This window comes from Hyperolius riggenbachi, chromosome 5 (assembly GCF_040937935.1).
Source record: "Hyperolius riggenbachi isolate aHypRig1 chromosome 5, aHypRig1.pri, whole genome shotgun sequence".
Classification (NCBI taxonomy): Eukaryota; Metazoa; Chordata; class Amphibia; order Anura; family Hyperoliidae; genus Hyperolius; species Hyperolius riggenbachi.
Window position 1 is genome coordinate 142,134,564 of NC_090650.1, and position 27,220 is coordinate 142,161,783.

The following is a 27,220-nucleotide window of genomic DNA, read 5'->3' on the forward strand; positions in this document are numbered from 1 at the left end:
CACACTGCACCAACTGGACCCGTTTCAATTTGCGTACAGAGCAAATAGATCCACTGACGACGCGATCAACATCTGCCTGGAGTACATCACGGACCACCTGGACAGACCAGACTCATATGCCAGAATGCTCCTTCTGGACTTCAGCTCGGCCTTCAATACCATCAGCCCCTGGATACTGCATAACAACCTTGTAGACCTTGACGTTCACCCCACCCTTCGCTGCTGGATCATGGACTTCCTAACAGGCAGGTCCCAAATTGTTAAGCTGGGCAACATCTCGTCCAGGCCAAGAACTACTAACACTGGAGCCCCTCAAGGCTGTGTCCTGTCACCTTTCCTGTTCTCGCTCTATACCAACAATTGTATATCCATGACCAACTCCGTTAAGGTAATCAAATTCGCCGACGATACCACCATTATTGGCCTCATTAACAAGAACGACGAGCGGGCTTACAGGCAGGAGGTGGACAGGATCTGCCACTGGTGCCAGGAGAACAAGCTGGTTCTCAACACTACCAAAACTGTTGAGATGCTCATTGACTTCAGAAGGCAGAGCACCAGCCCCGGCCCGATCTACATAGATGCATCCGAAGTTGAAAGAGTACCCAACGTTCGCCTCCTGGGCACAACAATCTCAGATGACCTGAACTGGAAGGAGAACACTACCTTAACCCAAAAGAAGGCCCAGCAGAGGCTGTTCTTCCTGCGTCAATTAAAGAAGTTCGGCATGGCCCAAGAACTACTTAAGTCCTTCTACTCTGCCACTATCGAGTCGCTCCTCTGCTACTCCATCCTCGTCTGGTACTCTGGTGCCTCGGCCGGTGACAGATACAAACTACAGAGGGTCATCAGAACAGCGGAGAGAATAATTGGGAAGCCCCTCCCCCCACTGGAGCTCATTCACAACTCCAGGATGGGCTCCAGAGCAAAGAAGATTGCCAATGATCCATCACATCCAGGTCATCGTTTCTTTACACGGCTACCATCGGGCCGGAGGTTTCGCGCTATCCACACCAAAACAACGAGACACAGAGACACTTTCTTCCCCACAGCAGTGAGACTCTTAAACTCCGACTAAGCCCCCCCCTCCCCAATGTTGCACCTTTCTTTCTAGCTGCTGAGCCCATGTTGCTGAAAGTGTTACCTTTAAGTTTTAATTTTATGTAAAAAGTCTGTTCTTTTTTGTCCCTCATTGTTACTTATCTTTTGTTCTCTTTGCACTGTTACTGTTACGGCTACCAATGCAGGGTCTGCCTTTATCTCGCACTGTCCTTTTCTCACTGTCTTTCTACTGCTGCAATTCAATGCTATCGCCAAATTTTCTGTCTTTGTGCCTGTTTTGTTGCTAAAACCAATTCCGGGCACGACCCAGTCGTGCTTGGCGAAATAAAAGGATTCTGATTCTGATTCAGTAGAGAGAAACTTCTGTACGATCCAGAGGCTTCTCTGATCCTCCTGCAGCCCACCATGACTAGTACACAGAATGGCCGGGCCTGAGCAATAAGCTGGAGTTGCTGGTGCTACTGCGCAGGCACCATCGCACTCGAGCATGAAGAGGAGCATGGCTTGGATATACTGGAGGGTCCTGAAGGGAAACGAGGAGCACATGGGAAGCCTCATCAGGATCCAGAGGCTTCTCTCTTCTTCGGTAAGTAAGGGGGTTCAACTAAGGTTCTCTTTAAATCACAACCCTGTCTTACCTCAAACTATGCTCCCATGCGTACATGCAAAAAGGGAGTCGGGAAAAAGGGGCGCGGGGTGTAAACGATAAGCGGTAATAAAAATATTGTGTTGTATTTCGTTTACAAATAATGTTTTACAAATTAAAAAACATTTAATAATGTGTATGAATTTGCAAATTGTGAAAATGATAATCTTCTTTAAAAGTGAAACTTATAATTACGGTTGTTAAAAAAACGGTAATATATGTTTAATCGTTATAATTGCATATTATTGTGAATAACCTTCATTTATCTTTTCTTCATATAATAAAATCTGAAAATATTGTTTATAACGATGCAAAGAAAAAAAATATAAGTATGTTCGTAATAACTATTGTACAACATTAGTAGATATTACTAACATTTAACTACAACTAAACCTAACCCTACTCTCACACAGAACCCTCCTTGTGCCTATCCCTAACCCTTAGACTTAGGTGCCCAACCCTAAATCTCCCCTGGTGGTGCCTAACTCTAAGACCCCCCCTGGTGGTGCCTAACCCTAAGACCCCCCTGGTGGTGTCTAACCCTAAGACCCCCCCCCTGGTGGTGCCTAACCCTAAATCTCCCCTGGTGGTGCCTGACCCTAAGAACCCCCTGGTGGTGCCTCACCCTAAACCCCCCTTAGTGATCGCTTTATTGCGTGGAGAATAATGTTTTACAAATAGTGACTGTAAAAGATATATTACAATTTACGTTACCTACTGACCACTTTATTTTGTGAATAATAATGTTTTACAAACAGTAAGGGATAAAATTTTAAACAATGTTTTAGTTAAATACGATAAATATGTTTAGTATTTTTGTAAACGTTATTTGTCACGGGCGCATTTTGTAAACTTAAAGCATCACAAGCGCCGTTAGAAAACATTAAAAATCCCCGGGCGCCGTTTGAAAACGTTAATAATCTCTGGTGCCCTTTTTTCCTGTACAGCGCCCATCAAACGATATTTATTATGGGAGTGAATGGCCGCGCCCTTTTTGTCCACTTGCCTCATGCTCCCAAATTTCCTGCTTCCACTCCCATTACTCCCCCAGTCACTCATACTACAAATAATTAGTGAAAAAGGGTATAGTTTATAATTCAAACCCCTGTGGTACTGATGTTGACACTACCTTTCCTTCATATTAAAATACAAAGATAAGCAATGTGCCGCACAGTGCCGTAGTGGTAAGCATTTTCATCTTGCAGTACTGGGTCCCTGGTTTGAATTCCAATCAGGGTACTTTCTACATGGAGTTTTTATGTTCTCCGTGTGGGTTTTCTCTGACCACTCCGGTTTCCTCCCACAACCCCAAAAAAAATACAGATAAGTTAAAGGACAACTGTATTGAGAGGTATGTGGAAGCTGCCATATTTATTTCATTTTTAGGCAATACCAGTTGCCTGGCAGTCAGTCCTGCTGATTCTCCGCTTCTTATAGTTTTAGCCATAGACCCTGAACAAGCATGCAGCAGATCAGGTGTTTCTGACATTACTGTCAGATCTGACAAGATTAGCTTCATGCTTGTTTCTGGTGATTCAGCCACTACTGCAGCCAAATAGACCAGCAGGACTGCCAGGCAACTGGTATTATTTAAAAGGAAATAAAGATGGCAGCCTCCATTAACCTCTCACTACACTTCTCCTTTAATTGGCTTCCCCTAAATTGGCCCAAGCTATGATACATACACTACACAATACAGACATATGACTGGTAGGGATTAGAATGTGAGCCCTTTGGAGGGACAGTTATGCTAAGTACACGCGATGCAATTTTCTAACAGATTTACCGTCAGATTGATTATTTCCAAAAATGTGATTTTCCATTCAATTCTATTAAAAATTGTTCAAAAAATTCATCGGAAATCAGATCGAACATGTTAGGAATAATCAATTTGAAAGTGAATCTGTCTGAATATTGCATCGTGTGTACCTAGCATTGAGTGACAAGACAAAGGGCTCTATTCACAATCACACATGCAGTAAGAGATTTTTGACCGCTATATTACCACCAGTGATAATTTCCACGATCACTAAAATTTTCTGCATGTTTTCCGCATGCAGGAACAATGTGTAAAACATTTTGGGGAAACATGCGTAATTACGTAACCATGCGGAAACCATGCGTAAAAAAGTGGCATAAAAAAAACTTGTCCAAAAATAATATTAAAGTCCTGCAAACACAGCTCTCAATGCTCCAGACTACATTTAAGTCAATGGGAAACGAAATACAGTATAACACCAAGTACTAGTAGGTGATAAAAAATCGGTAGTTAAAGAGACTGTGCAGTCTCCTAAAAATTAGGCTTTTACTTTAAAAACCATAAATCACCCCTAACTCCCCTGGCAAAATCCACGACTTTCTTCGTGGATTTTGCTGCCCTAAGGAGGCAGAGCTTTGGGCTGTAGCTCTGCCTCCATGCGCGTCAATTAGCGCTGATCGCCGACTCTCTCAGTGAAGGAAGACTGAGAGGGGCGGGGAGAGGTGGCGATCCACGCTGATGGACGCGTGTAGAGGCAAAGCTGCAGCCAAAAGCTCTTCCTCTATGTGGAAGAAGCCCCGCGCTGTGCCCCAGGGAGTTTGGGGTTATTTATGGAGTTTTCAGCTGCAGGGATGCAGCGTTTTAGGAGGGGCAATTATGTTAGAGGTTTTTAAAGTAAAAACCTCATTTTTTGGAGACTTCAGAGTCTCTTCAAGTCAGAAATAATGCGCCCCTTTTTGTTTGTAAATTTCAATTTTTTGCGGGAATTCCCGACTTTTGCGGACTTTTACCACAATTTTTACGTAAATAATGCGTACAATTTTATCATGATCATGTGTAAAATTTTGTGAATGTCAAGATGGCCCCATTTCAGTCAGGAATTTAGTGCAAGTGCATTTCCGCATGTGGAAAATGATTGTGAATAGAACCCGATATACTCTGTCAGGCCCGGATTTACAGCACAGGAGCCTACAGGCACAGATGTCCTGGCAACTTAGATTTTGTCCTCCACGAACCTACAAACCCCCACCAAACTGCACTGCAAGTGTGCTGGCTGTCTCTTCTCCCTCACATTCCTTGTCCGTCGTAGGTAGCTACAGGTGTAGTATTAGGTAGCTAGAAGTCCACTCAATATGAAGTAGCTAGAGGTGTCCCTGACTGAAGGGAGATCTCCTCAGTGGAATGCCAAGAGCAGGGTGAGTAACTTCTCATTTACATTCTCATCAGGACTCTACATAGGGAAGGAGGGAGGCGCTCGGGGAGGGGAGAGAGCCACCTTTTCATCATCAAGCGCCTGTAGCAACGTGCCTACAGTGCCTTATGGTAAATCTGGCCCTGTACTCTGTACATTGCTGCAGAAGATGTTGGTGCTATACAAATACAAAATAATGCTTTGTTTGGTTACCAAACTGTCCCTCTAAAAATGGGACAGTTGAGTGATGTGGACTATGCTACAGAAAAGATAGAAATCTAAGTCCAATTGCATACCTCCCAACTTTTTGAGATGAGAAAGAGGGACACTTAAAGAGACTCTGAAGCGAGAATAAATCTCGCTTCAGAGCTCATAGTTAGCAGGGGCATGTGTGCCCCTGCTAAACTGCCGCTATCGCGCCGCTAAACGGGGGTCCCTTACCTCACAAATCCCCTCCGAGCAGCTGGGGATCTCTTCCTGGTTGAGGCAGGGCTAACCGCCGCAGCCCTGCCCCACGCGCGTCTGTCAGCGCGTATCTCCGCCTCTCCCCCGCCCCTCTCAGTCTTCCTTCACTGAGAGGGGCGGGGGAGAGGCGGCGATGCGCCGCTGATAGACGCGACTAGAGGCAGGGCTGCAGCCGTTAGCCCTGCCTCTAGGAGCAGCAAAATCTACGACCAATTGGGTCGTTGATTTTGCGGGGGGGAGGGGGGTTGGGGGTGAAGGGACCCCTGTTTAGCCGCGGGATAGCACACGTGCCCTTGCTAACTATGAGCTCTGAAGCGAGAATTATTCTCGCTTCAGTGTCTCTTTAAGCCATGCCCCTGCCACACCCCTTCATACCCCTAGTCACGTATACCAAAAAGATTTCATAAGAAAAATATGTTGTTTTATAATTCAGACCATACTGGTCCTTTCTATTCTGGTTCATTTTACTTCATATTAACATTTTAAAACTAGTAATATATCATATTAAAGGATGGGAATAAAGTTTAGAGTCAAACACATTTTTTTTTACATAGAAAGAGGGATAAACTATTGAAAGAGGGACAAAGTCCTGAAAGGACAAATGAGAAGTAAAGAGGGACAGGGCCCCCAAAGAGGGACTGTAGTTGGAAGCTATGTAATTGTTCTGCTGTTATAAATATTTCACACGCTGCATCTGATTTGTTATAAGTGGTTTGTGAAGGCTGTGATTTACATCCAAGATAGTGTATGAGGCAAAGTTAAAGCCGACACGATTCGTCTTCATTTAAAGCGAGCATTGTATTCAGCAGCTCTTCTTGTCTTTTTCTCCTGATGATAGATAGACAGTAGTACGTACTCGACTCTACAAAATAAAGACTCAGGCAGTCAGCCCACAGAGAGGATATTTCAACTAGTGTTGTCCGGATCATGAACGATTCGGATCTTTGATCCGAATCTATTTAATGAGTCGATCATCCGAATCATCAAAATGAACGATTCGGATCGCTAAAGGGGCGGGGCCAGGAGCGACACGCCCCCTCTCAGCGGGCAGCGGGGTCCTGGAAGCAGAGCTGAGATGGATCGCTCTGTTGGATGCGAGGCAGCCTTGCAGGGACAGCAGGTAGATGAGAGAGAGGGGACATGGGTGCCACTGCCAGATATGTGTAGAGCACACATACTGGCTGAAACGTGCTTCTCATTATAGGCTGGCTGTTCCGTAGTGCTGCACAGTGAACACATTTGAAGCTTTTGGCTCAGCACAGCTCAGTAACTTTGCAGGCACTGTGATTGCAGCGTAATATGATCCTCCTCCACTCGGCACTAAACAGCTGCACTTATCTTCTGGGAATGCTTTCCTTCACTGTGTGACGTTTGCGTGGAAAGTACACAGATGAGCATATAGGTGAAATAAATACATGTAAAGCATATGATTGCAGCATGTGGGTATTGTGTGCACAAACATTTCTGCTCTCTGCTCGTCCCTCCTCCCTTCTCTGTCCACTCCCTGCCCTCTGTCCATCTTCTCCCCTTCTCTCTGTGTGTCCACCCCCCTCCCCTTCTCCTGTCCACAGCACGGAAAGACCTGTCCTGCTAGTCATCTCACCCCGAATGCTTCGGTAGTAAAATGATCCGAGATTCGGATCAAAGATCCGGATCTTTTCAATGATCCGATTCGAATCATCCGGATCATTGAAAAGATCCGAACTTCCCATCTGGAAACGACTTGCTACTTTTCAATGAAGTCAGTTCACAGAAACTACAGCTGTGTTCAGACTTCACCCATTTGCTAGCAACATGAAACGTGATTGTGACGTTCGGTGTCACGTGGGCGCTTCGGGCTCTCCCACATAACTACACACCGACCGTTAACGCGTCCAGCAACTACTAAAATTCAAACTGAAACCGCCCACGTTCTTCCTCCTCCCGCCATTGCACGCAGCGCGTACTCATTCAGTGACCGTCATCAATTCAGTAGTGTAATATTTAATGTCACTTGGCATATGTGAACACATTCACTCACTGCTAATTTGTGAAACCGGGCTTTACATACAATGACAAGTGTTGCTCCCTAGAGGCAGCGCGCTCTTAGCGGGCTGACACGGGTGCTTTGCAAGGGCATCTTTATTTATGGACAGGGTGAGTAGCGAGAAAGCCGGGCGGAAAGGAAGCAGCGCGCGCCCCCGAAACAGGAAAAGTAGAACAAAGGAGCCGGAGTGCACGGCTGCATGAGGGGATCGCTGGCGCCGGCTTCGTTTCCCTCTCTGCTTTCCTATTGGATAGGAAGACTTCGGGCGCCGCTGCTGCCGCCAATGACAGGGCAGAGAAGAGGCACCGGTGTGGGCGGGACTGTAGCCGGGGAGAGGGTGGGCGGGGAGAGGAGGATCACGGAGTCTAGTTTGGCGCCCGGGGCCGGTGTTGGTGAGTGAGCCTGGCCGGCATATACAGACTGGGGAGAAGGAAGAGAGAAAGAGGAAGCGGAGGACCGGAGGAGGCGGGAAGCACGCGCACGGTAATTGCCGCTGTCTGCTTGTTATAGTGCTGATGTATGGGCCTGTGTGAGTGCAGGCGAGGACAAAGGGGCCGCCCCCAGCCTGGGAGAAGGAGGGGCTCCGGCCAGCAGCCTCAGTGTGTATAGGGGGGCTCAGGGGATAGGGTCAGTCCGGGGACAGGTGCTGCTGCTAGTGGTGGCTTCACAAGTACATCATGTAAACTTTCCTAGGGGACAGTGTCTGGGGGGAGAAGGGGGGCAGTAGCGGCGCGTCTAGGTGGCTATACAAGTTTCATGCTGTGCCTGCTATAGCCATCAATGGGAAGAGCGCTTCAGGGGAATTATTCCCACATCTGTGCTAGGCGCGCTGCCCAGGCTATAGGCTGATCCATGACATATGTCATATCTGTTTCCCCTACACTGCAGTCATTTCTGGGGTCTCGTCTGCTGCAGTGTGTTCACACCAGAGAGGAGCTGCGAGCTGACTGCCTACTACATCTAGGGAAGGTCGCTTCTAAACTGCAGCAAGTGCACCAGTTGCTTTCACTGATTATCAGTGATTTGCAAGAACGAATATCCTTGGAGTTTGGAACTTGGCTGTATTCTCACGTTTTATACTATGATAGTAAAAGTTTAATGCGATAAACTGGAAAGATCTTCTGAAGTATGCAAAGCCTGTTCTGAATCTTGGTGGTCTTGTTACAGTGATTTTCATTGTCGTACTAAGATCATGTTGTTTCATCAATTCAAACACACAAATAAAATAAACACATAAATATATAAATTTCCCCTAAAGGTTCTTTCAATGCAGTGTTGTGGATTTTGTCCATATTGACTATATAAATGTAAACATGGCATTTAGGTCAGATGTTTACTTCCTGCAAGCATCTGAATTTTGTAGTTTTACATGAAGAAAGGTGTTTAGTATGTTGCCAGGCTTCCAGAAGAGATAATATTCTACCTTTCACTGGGCTTCCTGGATGGAAATATGTGCAGGAAAGTCTTGCCCCTCCCACTGAAAGATGGTTGAGGTGACCCAATGAGAAATTCCTTAGGGAAATTCAGTAACGTGATTTGGTGGACAGCACCCTCTCTTATTGCTAGGTATTTTCTTGTATATTTTTATGACAACAGGACTTTTTGTATTTTTAAAGTTACTTTTCAGTAATAGAATTATGTAATTTTTTTATTAGCATTTTCCGGGGGCAATAACTGGAGCTTGTTGCTGCCCTTAGCATCATTCTGATCAGTGCATTTTGTCACACTCTTATGCACTGCTTTACATAGTAAATTGAGAAGTTAATTTCACTGTCCTTTAGATGGCCTCACAATATAATGTCCCTAGTATGGTACAGTCTAGGACCAGTTTTGGGCAATTCTAATTAGATACTGAAGGGAATGAAAATTGCTATTTTTACCTTGTAGTTTGCTTCAGGAGTCTCGGTAGAGGTAAATCGAGGGCTTTAGAACCCCCCCCCCCAATCCCTGGGGAAGATCCAGGGAGCGCTTCCTGAAAGAGGCAGAGCTTTCTGCTGTAGCTCTGCCTCTACTGAAGTCAATCGCTGTGGATCTCCGCCTCTCCCCGCCCCTCTCTGTCTGCCCCCTTCAGGCTAATCAGTCCCTCTCTGTCCTCTTCCACCACCTTGATCTTCTGCTATGAGTCCCGGTAATCCAGCCAGTCAACGCAGTCTGGCCGTGTGCCTCTTCCACAGCCAGGAATATTCTGCATCTGCGCAATAGAGATGTGCAGGTGTAGTACGTTCCTGGCGGCGGAGTGTGTGCATGAGCACTGCGCCCGTCTAGCTCAAGTGCATGGACCCATTGCAGAAGATCCAGGTGGCGGAGGAGGACAGCGAGGGACTGATTAGCCTGAAGGGGACTGGAGGAAGCCCCATGTATGAATAAAACTTAAATTTGTCTCAGGTTTACTTTAAGTTACACAGTAGTTTTATACTCTACATATGCATTCCCCACAGAGCTGCAGGGAATCCACTGAGAATGTTGTGCACATTGAACACAGAGGTGTTGTCTATCACCCATAAACCTGGTTCATATTGTACATGAAGAATGTGTAATGGAGGAAGAATCCCCACATTCTCCTGCCGAGTACCTGCACATCACTCTTACATGTACCCACAGTTACATTGCCTAGTGCCTGATAGATGTTGTTTGTTCCTGTCTGTACCTTCTACAAGTACTTTTACCAAGGATTAGTTTTAGGCCTCATTCACATCTATGCAGCGCAGATGGGCGTGCAATTGGAACACAACACGTATGATTACAATCCATCTGCACTGCTACCCGCTGCACTGCTGATCCCATCCATTGACAGTGAATGGGTCAGCTCAGCGCTTGCGGGCAGAATGCATGCAGCAGTACGCAAGCGCATCACAGCACATCGTACTGCTGCGCAGCACATTTTATGTGAACGACAGAAGGGCTGTCTATACCCTTCTGCCGTTCTTGCATGTTACCACGTCATATGTGTCATAAATATGGCAGCCTCCATATCCCTCTCAGTTCAGAATCAGAATTTTATTTCGCCAAGTACAATGTGAGTTGTACACGGAATTGGTTTTGGCACTACAGGGTCGGTGGTGGTACATACAGTAGTAGATACATATAGCATGTACAGGTATATACAGCAGATACATACAGGCATATACAGTAGATACATACAGTGGGAACAGTGGAACACAGGCATAGAAATAAAGCATAGATAGAAGCATACGTAAAAGATGAACCCTGGGGAAAGGACCAGGGGGGTAATCCGCTGCCGTCTATGGCACTCAAAACTCTTTGCAGCGATACTTTGAATCAGATGCCCCCCCCCCCTCTAACCCTAGGAGAGAAACAGAGAGAGGAGAGGAAAGGCAAAGAGAGAGAAAGTGAAAAGTACAGTGATAAAGAGTAGAGTCCCCCTAGGATTGCAGCGCAAACCTGGTTGGTTAGTGTCCATTTTTGTCTCACTGGGTGGCTTTGTCCGCTGCAGAGATTGGTACCCTAGTTAGGGAATGTGCTAGTCGTCGAAGTGGCTGAGGTCGATGCATGGCTTCTGCTATGCAGTTTCCATAACTTCTATGCAGGGCTGAGGCTGCGTTAGACCTACAGCTAAGGCTACTGCTGTGCTGGATCTTTAGCTTGGAATGCAGTGGCCTAGCCCAGGGGAAGATAGTAGTTCCAGGCAGAAGACTTCAGGATGGTTAACTGGGGAAGTGTGCTGGCAGCAGCAGCATCTGATGGCCTGGAAGTGTGCAGGCAGCTGTGGCAGCATCAGACCTACTTTGGCGGTGAAGCGGACTTTGTGCCTTTAAATGCGGCGTCCTCCGGTTCCCCTGGCAGCGGTGGTGTAGCTGCCCACGTGGTTCATCTGCGGGGATGCAGGAGCCGGGATGATCTTTGGAGCCATGGACAGACCACAACGGTGAGCGGCCAGCCTCCTCTGGTCTTCGGTCTCCTCGGGCAGCAGTGATCCGGAAAAGACACCGTGGATGCCAGGTCTGCATCTCAGCGTCCATTGGTCTCCACGGCAGCGGCATCACATGGAGCGGAGGAGTAGCGTTGGATGCCGGGGACAGGCAAGCTCAGCCCTCTGCCGCCGGTCTGTGCGATGTGCACGTGGTGGAGAGATGAGCGGCAGCTGAGGCCGGCGACTACGTGGCTGGAGCTGACCTCGTGGTGAGCCAGCGGGGGTAGCCGGCCACTGTAGCTCGGTGAGTTTTGCTTCCTCCCGGTGGAGTTGCAGAGCTGGAGGGGGGACCACCAAGGCTGTTACTAGCCATTGGTCCCAGGGGAAAAGTAGGAAAAAGGGATTAGAGCCGGAGCCCTGTGGCCGTGGCTACCTCCTTAGCGCCATCTTGATCGTTCAGTTCAGTTGTCTTCTAAAATTCCTAAGCGTTGGCAGTTAAAGGACACTCGAAGCGAAAATAAATGCATTCTTCCTACTCCTAAAAATGACTTTTTAAGATATTCCACAGTTTTATTTTAGGTTTAAATCTACTTTTTAAGTTTTAACTGTTTTTTATTTTTGCTCAATGATAAATTAATTGAAGTATGCCAGAGCTAAAATCTATGAACTATTGACCCTTTTTATCTCTTTCCTGCTCTCAGAAGCAATTTTCTGCTAGGAAAGTGTTTTTATAATTGGAATTTCTTATCAACCAGTTTCAGACTGTAGTCCCTTCCTGTCTGAGTCAGCCGCTTGCATACCTGATATTTAACTCTTTCAGGCAGAGAAAGAAGGAACACAGCATAGTTATTTGTGTGCTAGGCACTGCACATACCCATGTCTATCTCATCATGTCACACGGCGCTTTGGGTATCCTTTAAGAGATGCATTTTATGTTACATACTTTCGATCAACATGATTGTAATATGCAAATTAGAGGTGTCTGAGTCGGCGGAATAGTAACCTGAGGAGTTTTTTTTGTACCGACTCCACAGCCCTGGAGAGAAGTGCATGTTGCGATTTCCCAGGCCACAGGCTTGTTGCATTTGCTTCTCGTGACCGTGCTTCCATCATGTACAAGCTTATCTTTACTGGGCATGTGTGGGTAAGGGTCTCCCATGCCTAGCAAAACAAAGCTGCTTGTGCACAGTTTTTTTCCTCTGTACATGAGTGCTTTGTTTATACTGGCCATGCACCAAACTTACTCCTGCATGGCCAGTATGGAGAAACTCATACACCAATGTGAGTGCAGCCACAAGAAGAATAGGGCAGCAGCGCTGGGCTTTGTACAATCCAGACGCTTCCCACTACTTGGGTCAGTATCCATATCATACCCCTCCCCTCGTCACAGGTTTGCTTTAAATAGGAACTCCAGTGAACATTTTACTGTTGGCAGGTGATGTAGCTGCTGCAAGGTTTTTGGCAGTTGGATTTTCCACAGTGCAACAAGGTTCACAGATAGGAAACTGCCAAAAGTTCGAACTTTTCTTGTGGGAGGGGTTTCACCACAATATCAGTCATACAGCGCCCCCTGATGGTCTGTTTGTGAAAAGGAATAGATTTCTCGTGTAAAAGGGGTATCAGCTACTGATTAAGATAAAGTTCAATTTTTGGTCGGAGTTTCTCGTTAATACTAAAAAAAATTAAAAATTAAATGTGTGAACTGGAGATTTAAATACAAAACTGCCACTGTAGCAGAGTGCATCCTATTGCAGGACTGACATAATTAATGGTTTATGCAGGAGTTAAGCTGCTGCATATTGAAAACTGATAAAAGAAAATACGTCAATGTACCATAATTTAATAGTATTCGTAAGAGAGCTTTTTGTTGGCCATTCAGGGCTGATTTCCCCCCCCCCCCCCTTTTTTGTCATTACATACAGTGCTGCCCATAATTATTATTCATACTCCTGGCAAATGTTTGACTTGGTTACTTTTATTCAACCAGCAAGTAATTTTTTGACGGGAAATGACATAGGTTTCTCCCAAAAGATAAGACAATGTACAAGAGGCATTATTGTGGAAAAAAAAATCAGCTTTTATTTACATTTGAGCACAAAGTGACCTTCACAAACTGTCACAGTCTGTGGGAAAATTCAAAATTCTATACCATTCCAAATAGTCCAAGCTGTTGTAAAGCATCCTAATTACCCTGATTAATTGGGAACATCTGTTTTAATCAACTCAACAGGTGAAAAACGTCAGCTCACTGCAGTTGGTTTGTGGATATATATTGCTAAGACAAAGGAGCACTGTGAGGACCTGTGGCTGCTCACAAGTCAGGAAAGGGCTACAAGGCCATTTCTAAATGTTTTCAAGTTCCAGGGGCTACAGAGTAACATTAAAAAATGTTCCACACCGTGGATAATCTCAAAGGACGTGGTTGGAAGCTAAAAGTGACACCTGTCCTGGCCAGGAGGATAGTGAGAGAGGTGAAAAAGAATCCAAGGATCACCACCAAGGCCATCCCGGTGAATCTGGGCTCCGCTGGTGGCAATGTCTCAAGGCAGACAATCCAGCGGACACTGCACACTGCTGGGTTCTATGGATGCAGCCCAAGGAGGACCCCACTTCTCCAGATAAGGCACACAGAAGCTTGCTTGGCCTCTGCAAATGCTCATCTGGACAAAGAAAAAGACCTCTGGTCTTCTGTGTTATGGTCTGATGAAAAACAAAAATTGAATTGCTTGGTCACAATGATGTTTCCTTCATTTGGCATAAAAAAAAAAAAAAAAAAAAAAAGGAGAAGCCTTCAACCCAAAGAACACCAACCCCAGTGTCAAACATGGTGGTGAGAACCTAAAGCTTTGGGGGTGTTTTCAGCCAATGGACCAGGGAACCTAATCATAGTATTTTCAACGACTACATCAGGCAGTCTGCAGAGAAACTTGGCCTTGGGCAACAGTGGACATTTCAGCATGACAATGACCCAAAACACACAGCAAAAGTGGTGAAGAAATGGTTAGCAAACAACATTAACATTTTGGAGTGTCCCAGCAAGAGTTCTGACTTTCCAATTGAGAATCTGTGGAGGGAGCTAAATATCAGGGGGATGGCAAGAAGACCCTCCAACTTGAAAGATTAGGAGCTCGTTGCTAAAAGATGAATGGGCAAAAATACCTGTGGAGACATGCAAAAAGAAAAGTTTTATACATACCTGGGGCTTCCTCTAGCCCCCTTCAGGCTAATCAGTCCCTCGCTGTCCTCCTCCGCCACCTGGATCTTCTGCTATGGGTCCCACGTACTTGAGCCAGTTGGGCGTAGTGCGCATGAGCACACTCCGCCGCTGGGAGCGTACTACACCTGCACAGCACTATTGCGCAGATGCAGAACGCTCCTGGCTGTGGAAGTGGCACACGGCCGGACTGCGCTGACAGGCTGATTTACCGATTTCTATAATTGCAGATCAGCTTTTTTCTCTGTCTCAGGTACCCTTTAGTCACCAACCCAAATTTTAACATATCAAATTATTTGATTTCATGAGCAAAAGGAGTGCATAAATTTGCATAAACCAGCATCAATGCAGAATCATTTCCATCTCATTGACCATCTCTTAGTGACACAGCTTATCTGAGAAATAGAACATTTTGTCATATTTTCTATGTTATTTACAGTTTAAATTCATAAATAGTCGGAGTAATTTTTTTTCCCCGACTCCAGGTACCCAAAAATTGCTCCGACTCCATAGTCCTGAAAAAAATGCTTGGAAAATCGCTGTGTTTTAGTGCTTTTTAGAGCGATTTACACTTTCCTATTCTGAACATTGAGGCTGAATCACCTCAGAAATGCTGCAGGACCCGGGTTTGGGAAAAAAATCGCATTGCTCTGGTGTGATCCATCTCATTCAAATACATTGAAGCGCCAGCATTTTGAAAAGCGCTCTAGGTGTGCACCATCCCTCAGATATATTAACCCTTTCCAGTTGGAGTTTTTTCCTAAAGGGAAGCATTTCTGCTCTGAGGTGTGTTTTTTTTTTTGTTTTTTTTTGTTTTTTTTTTGTTTTTTACAGAAATGCACTCTCCCTCCCATTTTAACATGGACCATAACATAGTAACATGGTATATCTTATTTTAACCACTTGCAGACCGCCCCCAGCCAATGGGCGGCGGCAAAGACTGGGCCTAAACGACCGCAATACGCCCATCGGCGGAGGCGATCAGCCGCCGGCGACTGGCTCCGCCCCCTCGCGCTGTAACCCGCCGGCCGTTCGGAAGCGCCGGCGGGTTACTAGCACCCGGATCGCCGCATGTAAATAGTATAATAGGCTTTGTAATGTATACAAAGCCTATTATACTGGCTGCCTCCTGCCCTGGTGGTCCCAGTGTCCGAGGGACCACCAGGGCAAGCTGCAGCCACCCTAGTCTGCACCCAAGCACACTGATTCCCTGCACCCTGATTGCCCACAGCACCCCTCAGACCCCCCACCCCCCAGACCACTGTTAGCACCCAATCACCCCCCTAATCACCCATCAATCACTCCCTGTCACTTTCTGTCAACGCTATTTTTTTTTTAACCCTTAACTGCCCCCTGCTCCCTACTGATCACAACCCTCCCCCCCTGTACTGTATGCATCTATCCCCCCTGATCACCTGTCAATCACCCGTCAATCACCCCCTGTCACTGCCACCCATCAATCACCCCCTGTCACTGCTACTCATCAATCAGCCCCTAACCTGCCACTTGCGGGCAATCTGATCACCCACCCACACCAATAGATCGCCCGCAGATCCGACGTCAGATCACCTCCCAAGTGCAATTTTTACATCGGTTCTCTACCCTAAACACCCACTAATTACCCATCAATCACCCCCTATCACCACCTGTCACTGTTACCCATCAGATTAGACCCTAATCTGCCCCTTGCGGGCACCCAATCACCCGCCCCACACGCTCAGATTGCCCTCAGACCCCCCCCCCCCCCCTTATCAATTCGCCAGTGCATTATTTACATCTGTTCTTCCCTGTAATAACCCACTGATCACCTGTCAATCACCCATCAATCACCCCCTGTCACTGCCACCCATCAATCAGCCCCTAACCTGCCCCTTGCAGGCAATCTGATCACCCACCCACACCATCATATTGCCCCAGATCTACCCTCAGATCACCTCCAAAGTGCATTGTTTACATCTGTTCTGCCATCTGATCACCCATCAATCAACCCCTGTTACTGATGCCCATCAGATTAGACCCCTACCTGCCCCTAGGGCACCCAATCACCCGCCACCAACACCCTCAGAACGCCCTCAGACCCCAGCTCTGATCATCTCGCCAGTGCATTGCTTGCATTTATTTCCCCCCTCTAACCACCCCCTGAGACACCCATCAATCACCTCCTGTCACCACCTAGCACACCTACCCATCAGATCAGGCCCTAATTTGCCCCGTGTGGGCTCCTGATCACTCGGCCAAACCCTCAGACCCCCTTCCGATCACCTCCCCAGTGCATTGATTGCATCTATTTTCCCCTCTAACCACCCCCTGAGACACCCATCAATCACCTCCCGTCACCCCCCCCCCCCCCAGCACTCCTATCCATCAGATCAGGCCCAATACAACCTGTCATCTAAAAGGCCACCCTGCTTATGACCGGTTCCACAAAATTTGCCCCCTCATAGACCACCTGTCATCAAAATTTGCAGATGCTTATACCCCTGAACAGTCATTGTGAGAAATTTGGTTTCCAGACTACTCACGGTTTTGGGCCCGTAAAATGCCAGGGCAGTATAGGAACCCCACAAGTGACCCCTTTTTAGAAAAAAGACACCCAAGGTATTCTGTTAAGTGTATGACTAGTTCATAGAAGATTTTATTTTTTGTCAAAAGTTAGCGGAAATTGATTTGTATTGTTTTTTTCACAAAGTGTCATTTTTCACTAACTTGTGACAAAAAATAAAATCTTCTATGAACTCACCATACACCTAACGGAATACCTTGGGGTGTCTTCTTTCTAAAATGGGGTCACTTGTGGGGTTCCTATACTGCCCTGGCATTTTAGGGGCCCTAAACCGTGAGGAGTAGTCTAGAAAACAAATGCCTCAAAATGACCTGTGAATAGGATGTTGGGCCCCTTAGCGCACCTAGGCTGCAAAAAAGTGTCACATGTGGTATCGCCGTACTCAGGAGAAGTAGTATAATGTGTTTTGTGGTGTATTTTTACACATACCCATGCTGGGTGGGAGAAATCTCTCTGTAAATGGACAATTGTGTGTGTAAAAAAAAAAAAAAAAAAAAAAAAAAAAAAATTCATTTACAGAGATATTTCTTCCACCCAGCATGGTTATATGTAAAAATACACACCAAAACACATTATACTACTTCTCCTGAGTACGACGATACCACGTGTGACACTTTTTTGCACCCTAACTGCACTAAGGGGCCCAAAGTCCAAAGAGCATCTTTAGGCTTTACAGGGGTGCTTACAATTAGGCACCCCCCAAAATGCCAGGACAGTGAACACACCCCACAAATGACCCCATTTTGGAAAGTAGACTCTTCAAGGTATTCAGAGAGGAGCATAGTGAGTCCGTGGCAGATTTCATTTTTTTTTTTTATCACAAGTTAGATGAAATTGAGTTTTTTTGTCACAAAGTGTCATTTTCTGCTAACTTGTGACAAAAAATAAAATCTTCTATGAACTCACCATGCCTCTCACTGAATACTTTGGGATGTCTTCTTTCCAAAATTGGGTCATTTGGAGGGTATTTATACTATCCTGGAATTTTAGCACCTCATGAAACATGACAGGTGGTTAGAAAAGGCAGAGATGCTTCAAAATGGGAAAATTCACTTAAAGCACCATAGTTTGTAAACGCTATAACTTTTACCCAATCCAATATACATACACTGAATGGTTTTTTTTTTTTTTTTTTTTATCAAAGACATGTAGCAGAATAACTTCCGCGCTCAAATGTATAGGAAATTTAACTTTATTTGAAAAATGTCAGCACAAAGTTAAAAAAAGTCATTTTTTTTTTGACAAAATTCATGTCTTTTTTGATGTATAATAAAAAGTAAAACTCGCAGCAGCAATCAAATAGCACCAAAAGAAAGCTGTATTAGTGACAAGAAAAGGAGGTAAAATTCATTTAGGTGGTAGGTTGTATGAGCGAGCAATAAACCGTGAAAGCTGCAGTGGTCTGAATGGAAAAAAAAAAGCTGTAGTCCTTAAGGGGCGAAAAGACTGTGGTCCTCAAGTGGTTAAAGAACACATTATAACATTTAATTTAATACCTTGTTTGGACAGTTTGGCATCTTTTATTGGCTGGTAGCAGAGAAGAAAGCCAAGATATGGTAAATTTTACAGCAATTTCCTGGGTGTAATCCAGGCTTGCGTGAGCAAGTTTCGCAATAACAGGTGGTTTTATGCCTGCCACCCAGTGTCTTCATGTCACTACACACCATGCAATCTTTGGTATTTCGATTGGGAACTAGAACAATGAAATGCTGGCTAGTATTGAGATGCTCCTCCACGTCCATTACATAGGATGCCATTGCTCCTCTATGTAATCTGCAATGGAATCTGCAGAAAGGAATCAGCAAGTAATTAGTAAGGAATAGGCAAGGAATCAGCAAGGAAAATGCAATGCATTGGTCACTTCCTGGTAGCGCTGTTCGCGCACTTCCGGTTTCAGCCAGGGGGTACTAATGGTGTGGGCATGTAGTCCTACATGCTGGAGCACACTATGGGAGAGAGATCGGGCATTGTTTGGGGACCAATGTGCCTGCAAACCGCCGCTATATTTATGTCCTGCTCTGCCAGACATATGAGTGGAAAAGGTTAAAGACCAGCCCACAGCAGACTGACCTAAAAACAGTTACTTATCTAGTAAGTAGAAAGACTGAATCCTCCAGAAGCTTGCCGTGGCCTCCTCCAGACCGCTGCCCGGGACCCTCTTTAAGAATACCCGAACTGACATGTGACATGAGATAGACATGTGTATGTACAGTGCCTAGCACACAAATTACTATGCTGTGTTCCTTTTTTTTTCTTTCTCTGCCTGAAAGAGTTAAATATCAGATATGTAAATGGCTGACTCAGTCCTGACTCAGACAGGAAGTGACTACAGTGTGACCCTCACTGATACTCACTGATAAGAAATTCCCCTTTTTACCTCTTTCTTGCTCTCAGAAGCAATTTTCTGCTAGGGGAAAGTGTTTTATAGTTGGAATTTCTTGTCAGTAAGGATCACACTGTAGTCCCTTCCTGTCTGAGTCAGGACTGAGTCAGCCACTTACATACCTGATATTTAACTGTTTCAGGCAGAGAAAAAAAAAAAAAGGAACACAGCATAGTTATTTGTGTGCTAGGCACTGCACATACACGTCTATCTCATCATGTCATGTGTCAGCTCGGGTACCCTTTAAAGGGAACCTAAACTGGATATGGATTTTTCCTTTTAAAATAATACCAGTTGCCTGACTCTCCTGCGTTACAGTTCCCTGGTTTCTAGTGGTCCCCCCCCTCACCCTTCTATATACAGTTCCCTGGTGTTTAGTGCTTTCCCCCCTGCCTTCCCATATGCCGTCCCTGGTGTTCTAGTCTAGGGCTTCACCTCCAATCTTGTTTGCCTGGTGGTCTAGAGTGGTCCAAACATAATACAGTACACCACTTGAGGGCCAAATTGAATGGCCAGGAGGGCAGGATTTGGCCTACGGGCCAGAGTTTGACACGTATGATCTTCTCTAGATCATATAATGTATCGACTTGTTGTACATGAACTTACCACCAGGACCTTCTCTGCATCTGATTAGATGTTTGATATGAGCAGTGTTAAAGTGGATCCGAGATTAACTTTTACTCATTGCAGAATTGTGTTCCTTTACTATTGTTTATAGGGCATTCCTCAAGCCAAATACTTTTTTCTTTTTGTTTTAATACTCCTTAATAATTCCTTATAAACTAAACGAGCCTCGCCCACAGGTTTTCAGAGAGCCAAGGCACTTTCAGACAGAAGCTTTGGCTCATGGGAGCTCAGTCTTGGCAGGAGGAGGGGGAGGTATTACTAGCCAGAGATTTCAGAGGCAGAGGGGAGATTGGGTTTTTTGCTCAAGATGCAGACAAGCCTGCCTCTGTGTAATGTTTACAAACAACATGGCTGCTGTCATTGTATCACAGGAAGAAATAATCATATTATATTAAATATGTTTGCAGCTAGATTTGCTGTGTAAATAATCTAAACTTTAGATAAGATATATATATATATATATAACAACTTACTTGTTATAGTTAGTTTTTCATCTTGGATCCGCTTTAAAGCTCATCTAAATCCAAATTTGAACAAGGCAAATTCTCAGCAATTAGGATAAATTAATATAAATTGTGTATATGCAAAATTGATGGGACAGACGTCTAGATACAGCCAGTAGGTAGGTCAGTCAGGTATGATCATTGGACATTCAAAGTATAAGGAACAATTGATGCTACACTACATTTCCCAGCATCCTTATGTATCAGAAATTGAGTTCCAGAGAATGGAAACAGTTTGTGCTCATACTCGGTGTTCACTGCCAGATGTTCAGGAGAGGTGAACATAGCTTGTATGTGCTACTCACTGCTATTTTGCTGCCTCAGAATCCTGGGTTGCTTCTCTCACAGATGGGCTAGCCCTGTATGAAAGGTAAGAATTAGGGGGCTGCTCACTTCACCTCCCTCCTTCTGGTCCACCTCTCCAGATTTATGCATATGGTATGGATCTTGTTCTATCCTACTGCTTGTTAACTGCATAAGAAATGGTGTCAATCTGGTGACTGCGATCCAATTACTTGTTTGAGAAGGGGAAAGCCAATGACATAAGGGGCACCTGTACTCGCCCCAGATTCTCACCCAAGACGATCATGAACCACAATCACAGGCAACAATTTAAGAATAAAAATTTAATTGCGTGCTCATAGCTCAAGTTTCTGTGCATAGATTCACAACTGCAAGCCAAGTGTCACAGGGGATTGTTGAACTTGGATTTTCAGTTCCAAAGGTAATGATTCTATTTAACACTAGTTAACATGGTTGCTTTGAGAATTTGCCTTGTTTAATTTGAGGTACAGCTTGATTTTAAACTACATATACACATTTTCAGGTGAAAGGGTACTTTGTGTACAAGTTTCACATCCTCTGTAGTCTGTTGTATTTTACTGCTGTTGCAGGAAGTCTGTGCTTGTCATCTTCTTTCCATGTGACAGAATGTGGTGCTCAGTAGCAGTGAACAGACCAGAATATCCATATTGATACCATGAAAGTATTCATAACACAACGTTGTAGTTGACCTATCCATTTTCTATGCCTAGCTTAAGTTGACTGTATTTGCTTTTAGAAATGTTGTACACATGCGCTCTCTCTCTCCTCTATCCCCACCCCACTTCTGCAACTTGTTAAAAGTCATCGTTCTCTAATCCTCCTGTCCTATTTAAAACTATTCTCCCCTTCTTTTCATACTTCATTCTCAGTCCTCTCTGTGTCTTGGGCCTCATTATATTAGTGCCCTTTATATACAATACATGTTGTCCCCGACTCACGAACGGCTCAAAAAATGGGAAGTCAAAAATAAAACATTTCAAAAACCCCTCACTTTTTAATAAAATAAAATCAAAGGAAAATGTTCTTTAAGGGCTTGTACACATTTAGGACGTTTTTGGCCTTTTTTCAAGCGCAGGTGATTTTCAAAATCGCCTGCAAAACGCTTGTGCAATGATTCTTTATGAGAAGGTTCATATCAGTGCGTTTCGTCTACCATTTTTTTTTTGGGCGATTTTCCTTGAATGGAAAGTATAGGAAGAGCGCTTAACGCTCACAAAATCACTTTATGCAGCATTTGCGTTTGCATTTTTTTTTTCCCAGATTCTTTTATTTTAATATAAAAGAGAAACAGTGAAATACATAGACAGTTATCATAAATGCCATAAGTCATAGCATACAAGACACATAAGAGATATATCACCAGACCTATGTAGTTCAACAATAACAGAGTACGGTAGCATATAGGGTCAGTGTACAATTTAGTTTTGTATGAGGATATAAAGGATGACATATATGGGTCTTGGGGTCTTGAAGGAGAGAAACAATGGTCACATAATGTTATTACTTTATATCTTTAGTTTAGTATGTGATAAAGATAATAAGACCAACGTACAAGGTGAGACGGTCATTGTTATTATCACGGCCTCCCTGGGCCCATGAGGGTCATACACCAGGGGGGCCTATAATAGAGAGAATCTAGTCTCACCTGATATATCTAGTGAATATCATCCTCCCCTGCTCATTCTGAAAGTATAAGGGAAGTAAGAGAAAGAGAGAGAAAGAGCGAAAAGGAAAAGGCGTGTGCAGCCGTGGTGGGAGTCCAGAGCGGGGCACGGAGAGACCCCGGGTAAGGAGTAAGTGTTCTCTTCTCCTCACACCAGGGGGGGAGGGGAGTGGGCCAGGCGGGACTGTTCATCTTATCCGGGAGAGTGTGTGCTCCGAGCCGTCTAAATTAATTATTAGTGACTTGTATCGTTGTGTTTCTTGGAACTCGAACCAGCTAAACCATGTTTTCCAGTACTGATCGTGTCTATCATGTAGCGTGGCCGTGAGATCTTCCATATGTTGTATCTGCCCTATAAGTTTCAGCCAGTCACCAATTCTGGGCGACTCTTCTGACTTCCAGAGCCTAGCAATCAGAGTCCTAGCCGCATTAATTAGATGTCTTGTTAGTGTTTTTTTATATCTTCTGATGGACCATGTGTTGTGATGCAGTAAGAAGAAAGCTGGGGAGTCGGGTGGGAGAAAGTCAGTTAGCTCATGCATAATGCTTCTAACTTCCGTCCAGAATTGTGTGAGCTTAGAGCAAGACCAGAATGTGTGAACTAGAGTTCCCACCTCCTGTCCACACCTCCAGCACAAGTCAGACACACCAGGAAACATAATATGTAAGCGAGATGGGGTCAAGTACCATCGAGTTAATAGTTTATAGCCTGACTCCTGAAATCGAGAAGCCAGGGATGATTTGTGGGCAAAAATAAGAATCTTGTCCCATTGCTTGTCTGTGAATGTTAGTCCCAAATCAAGTTCCCACTTGTCTCGAAATTGTGCTGATGGGGTGGCAATATCATTTAGGATAGAGTACATTAGTGAGATTGTTCCCCGTATTTGGCCCTCATCCATGCACGTTCGTTCAAAGATAGTTAAGGGTCTGTTATAGCTAGCCCTAGGCCCTTGGGACAACAAGAAGTGCTTAAATTGGGTCCAGCTCCAGGGATCCAAAGTCTGTGCTCCTACATTTTGAGCCAATGTCTGAAGGTGTGTCCAGTCCCCATTTTCCAACATATGATAGGCTCGTATAGCTGGTCCCACCCTCCAATTTGGGTAACTTTTAGCTGGTAAACCTGGCGGGAAAGCGAGGTTATCCAGAATGGGCAGCAGGGGGGTGGGCCATGGGGATATTTGGGGTAAGATCCTAAACCTGGTGAAAACACTAATGGTGTGGGCAACCATCGAGGCGGCAGGGTCAGAGATTTTCCTGGATTTAGTGGCCCATGGAACATTGCTTAATTTATCCTGTAAGAGCTCCTCCTCCATTCCTACCCATCGTTTATGGTTAGCGTGTCTGTGCCAGTCAATTATGCGGATAAGCACCGCTGCGGTATAATATAGTTTAGGGTTAGGGACGGCCATTCCCCCCAATTCCTTGGGAGCTGTCTGGGTCTGATATTTCAGCCTGGGTTTACGGCCATTCCAGATAAATCTGGAGAAGGCTCGGGTCACCAACTTGAAGAACGAGGATGGGATATAGATAGGAAGGGTCTGGAACAGGTAAAGTAGCCGAGGCATAATCGTCATCTTTATTATACTAGATCTTCCAAACCAGGAAAATTGCTGTTTGTTCCAGTTTTGGAGGTCTTTATTGATTCGTTCTAGCGCCGGGGTAAAATTATTGGAGACTAATTCTCTTGGATCTGGTGTGATATGAACCCCTAGGTATTTCATGTAAATAGGGGGCCATTTAAAGGGAAAGTTACTTTGAATAGTGGACTTAAGCGTTCCTGGTAGGAGGACTCCCATCGCCTCGCTTTTATCATAATTAATTGACATGTTTGAGAGAAGTCCATATTCCCGAAATTCCAGAAGAAGGTTGGGTAAAGAGATATGTGGGTTGGTCATATAAAATAGCATATCATCTGCGTAAGCAGCAACCTTATGTTGGGATCTCGGAAGTTGCACCCCCCCCAATGTCGGGATTGTTGCGTATTGTGCAGAGGAAAGGTTCAAGGGTCAGTGCAAAAATGAGTGGGGAAAGCGGGCATCCCTGACGAGTGCCATTTTGAATGTTAAATGCCTCAGATAGAGTTCCATTAGCTTTAACTTTTGCATTAGGACACGAGTACAGGGCAAGGATTCTTTTGCGCATCATCCCCCCCAGGCCTATGTGCCGCAGTGTCCCCTCGATGAAGTCCCAGTCCACCCTATCAAATGCTTTCTCAGCGTCCGTAGATAGTAGTAAAGTAGGGGTGGACTGGGATCTCACCCAATGCAGCACATTAAGGGTACGGATAGTGTTGTCCCTTGCTTCGCGACCCGGGATAAACCCGACTTGATCTAAATGGACCAGGTTAGGTAGTAAGGGGGCTAGCCTGTTGGCAAGCATTTTGGAGTATAGTTTCAGGTCCACATTGAGGAGGGAGATTGGCCGATAGCTTTGGCATTGGGCCGGATCCTTTCCTTCTTTGTGTATGACAGTGATATGGGATTCGAGCATTTGGGGGGGGAACCAGTGCTGATCTAATGGTTGATCTGTGATTAAGTTACAGGCCCGTAATAAGTGTGGGGAAATTAAGTTCTTGAATTTTTTGTAATATTCTACGGAGTACCCGTCAGGGCCTGGGGCTTTACCTGTGGGCATTTGTGAGAGAGCCACTCCCAGCTCGTCTTCTGTGAAGGGCTCTTCCAGAGCCTCCACGTCTATCTGTGACAGATGGGGCATTTTAGATTCCTTCAGATACTTTTTAATCTTGTCTCGTTTTTCAGCTGTAGAGAGGTTAAGTGACGAGGAGGGGAGATTATATAAATTAGCGTAATATTCCTTAAAGATTCTTGATATGTCCCTGTAATCATGATGCAGAGTCGAAGCCCTGTCCTTGATACAAGAGATGTATCTTGAGGTTTGCTGAGATCTCAAGGCTCTTGCTAACATAGAGCCGCACTTATTACCCCATTCATAAAAAGAGCGACGGCACCTTTCTGCTGCAAATTTGGCCTTATGGAACAATAAGGATTTAAGGCGCTCCCTTGCCGCTGTGAGGTCAGACAGTGTGGGCGTGGACATATCCCCCTTATGTTTGGATTCTAGCTCGCTGATAAGCGATAGAGAATCTGTTATATCTTTTTCTCTTTCTCTCTTGCGGCGGGCTCCTTCGCGGATCAAAATGCCACGCACAAAACATTTATGTGTTTGCCAAATTGTCATAGGGGACATGTCCTCGCTCACGTTTATCTGAAAGAATTCCTCGATTTCGTTCTTAATTTTTTGGTAAATTTGCCTGTCTTGTATCAGGGAGTTGTTTATGCGCCATGTGGGTGGTCTATTTCTAATATCTCCCCAAGATAATTCAATCCAGACTGGGGCATGGTCTGACAAAGTCATGTTACCTATACCGGGGGAGGCAGAGACTGACAATAAGTTATGTGAAATAAACATAGTCTATCCTGGTGTAGGAGCTGTGCGTATGTGAGAAGAAGGTATAATCCTTTTGAGAAGGGTTATGAAGCCGCCAGGCGTCTACCAGCTGCATGTCACGTAGCAACGCTTTACATTTACGGAGTAGTTTATTTGAGAGTGGAGACTTCTGAGAAGAGGAATCTAGTGTAGGTTCCAGCGCCACATTTAGGTCTCCTCCTAGAATTATACTGCCTTCTGCAAAGGTGTTTCATTTGGAGAGGAAGTTTTGAAGAAAAAGAGCTTGCCGAGTGTTAGGTGCATAAAAAGAGCCGATCGTAACCTTTTGGTTGCAAAGTATGCCTTTGATTAAATTAAAGCGCCCTAATTTGTCCCCAAATTCTTCTATAAGCGTAAAGGGTGTATCTTTAGCGATCAAGATCGCAGATCCTTTTGTTTTAGTATCTTGTGGGGTACTATAGAAGGCAGACTTGTAATATCTGCTAAATAGTTTAGGTGGCGAGGGGCCTTTGAAGTGAGTTTCTTGTAAACACACGATAGTGGCTCTTTCTCTGCGACACAGATTCAGCACAGCTGATCTCTTCTCTGGTATATTCAAACCCCTGGCGTTTAAGGAGAGAACCTTAAGTGACTGCTTGAATGTAGAGTAAAAATCCCAGGGACCCCCCAGCCCGCCCAGACCCCCCCACCGTCCGCACACTCGGAAAGAGCAAGTAACAGAAAGAAAAGTAGGAAAAGAGAGAAATACTAAAGATCAAGAATTGCATAAGAACTCGTGTAACAAACCACAGTAATACCATAAGAAGTATGTTTCTACATATCTTCTCAATATTAGGCCCGTAACAGGCCTGCTTATGGATACTAATATCCAGTATTCCCACAAGCCTAAAAGGCTCATGTGGGCGAGGCGGCCAAACGCCCTGGGGTAAGTGAGTCCACACCATAGTTAGGAGTGGAGTCGCCGATCCCGTGTCCCCGCGTGCGCATTTTAAATGCAACAACCTTAATGTGTCCCATTAGGAGAGGAGAACAATTTTAAAGGAATATGAGAGCTTTTAACAGTCTTGAACATAAGAGCGCGAATAGTTACAGTGTAGAGATATTCCAGCAGTGGTCCTGCTTTCGCCATCCCTCTATCTAGGTCATTCTATGGTTTCCTATATCGGGCACCTCCACAACACCCCCCCCATCCCCCCCCGTATGCCTTGGAAGCACAACACTGCTCTGTACTAGGGTGTTTACCAGAGTGAAGCCCATCTCATCCAGAGCTCTTCAAGTTCGCCGCGGCAGAACCC

General features: G+C 45.1%; 1 protein-coding gene across 1 annotated transcript in view; it reads left to right on the forward strand.

Moving 5' to 3' along the window:
* The first annotated feature begins 7,715 nt into the window (after nucleotides 1-7,715).
* The window catches only part of EZH2 (enhancer of zeste 2 polycomb repressive complex 2 subunit), a 125,836-nt gene continuing 106,331 nt past the window's right edge, over nucleotides 7,716-27,220 (forward strand). Inside the window, exon 1 of the mRNA XM_068236334.1 lies at nucleotides 7,716-7,852. The gene's annotated coding sequence lies outside the window, so the exon portion shown is untranslated. The remainder of the gene's footprint in view (nucleotides 7,853-27,220) is intronic.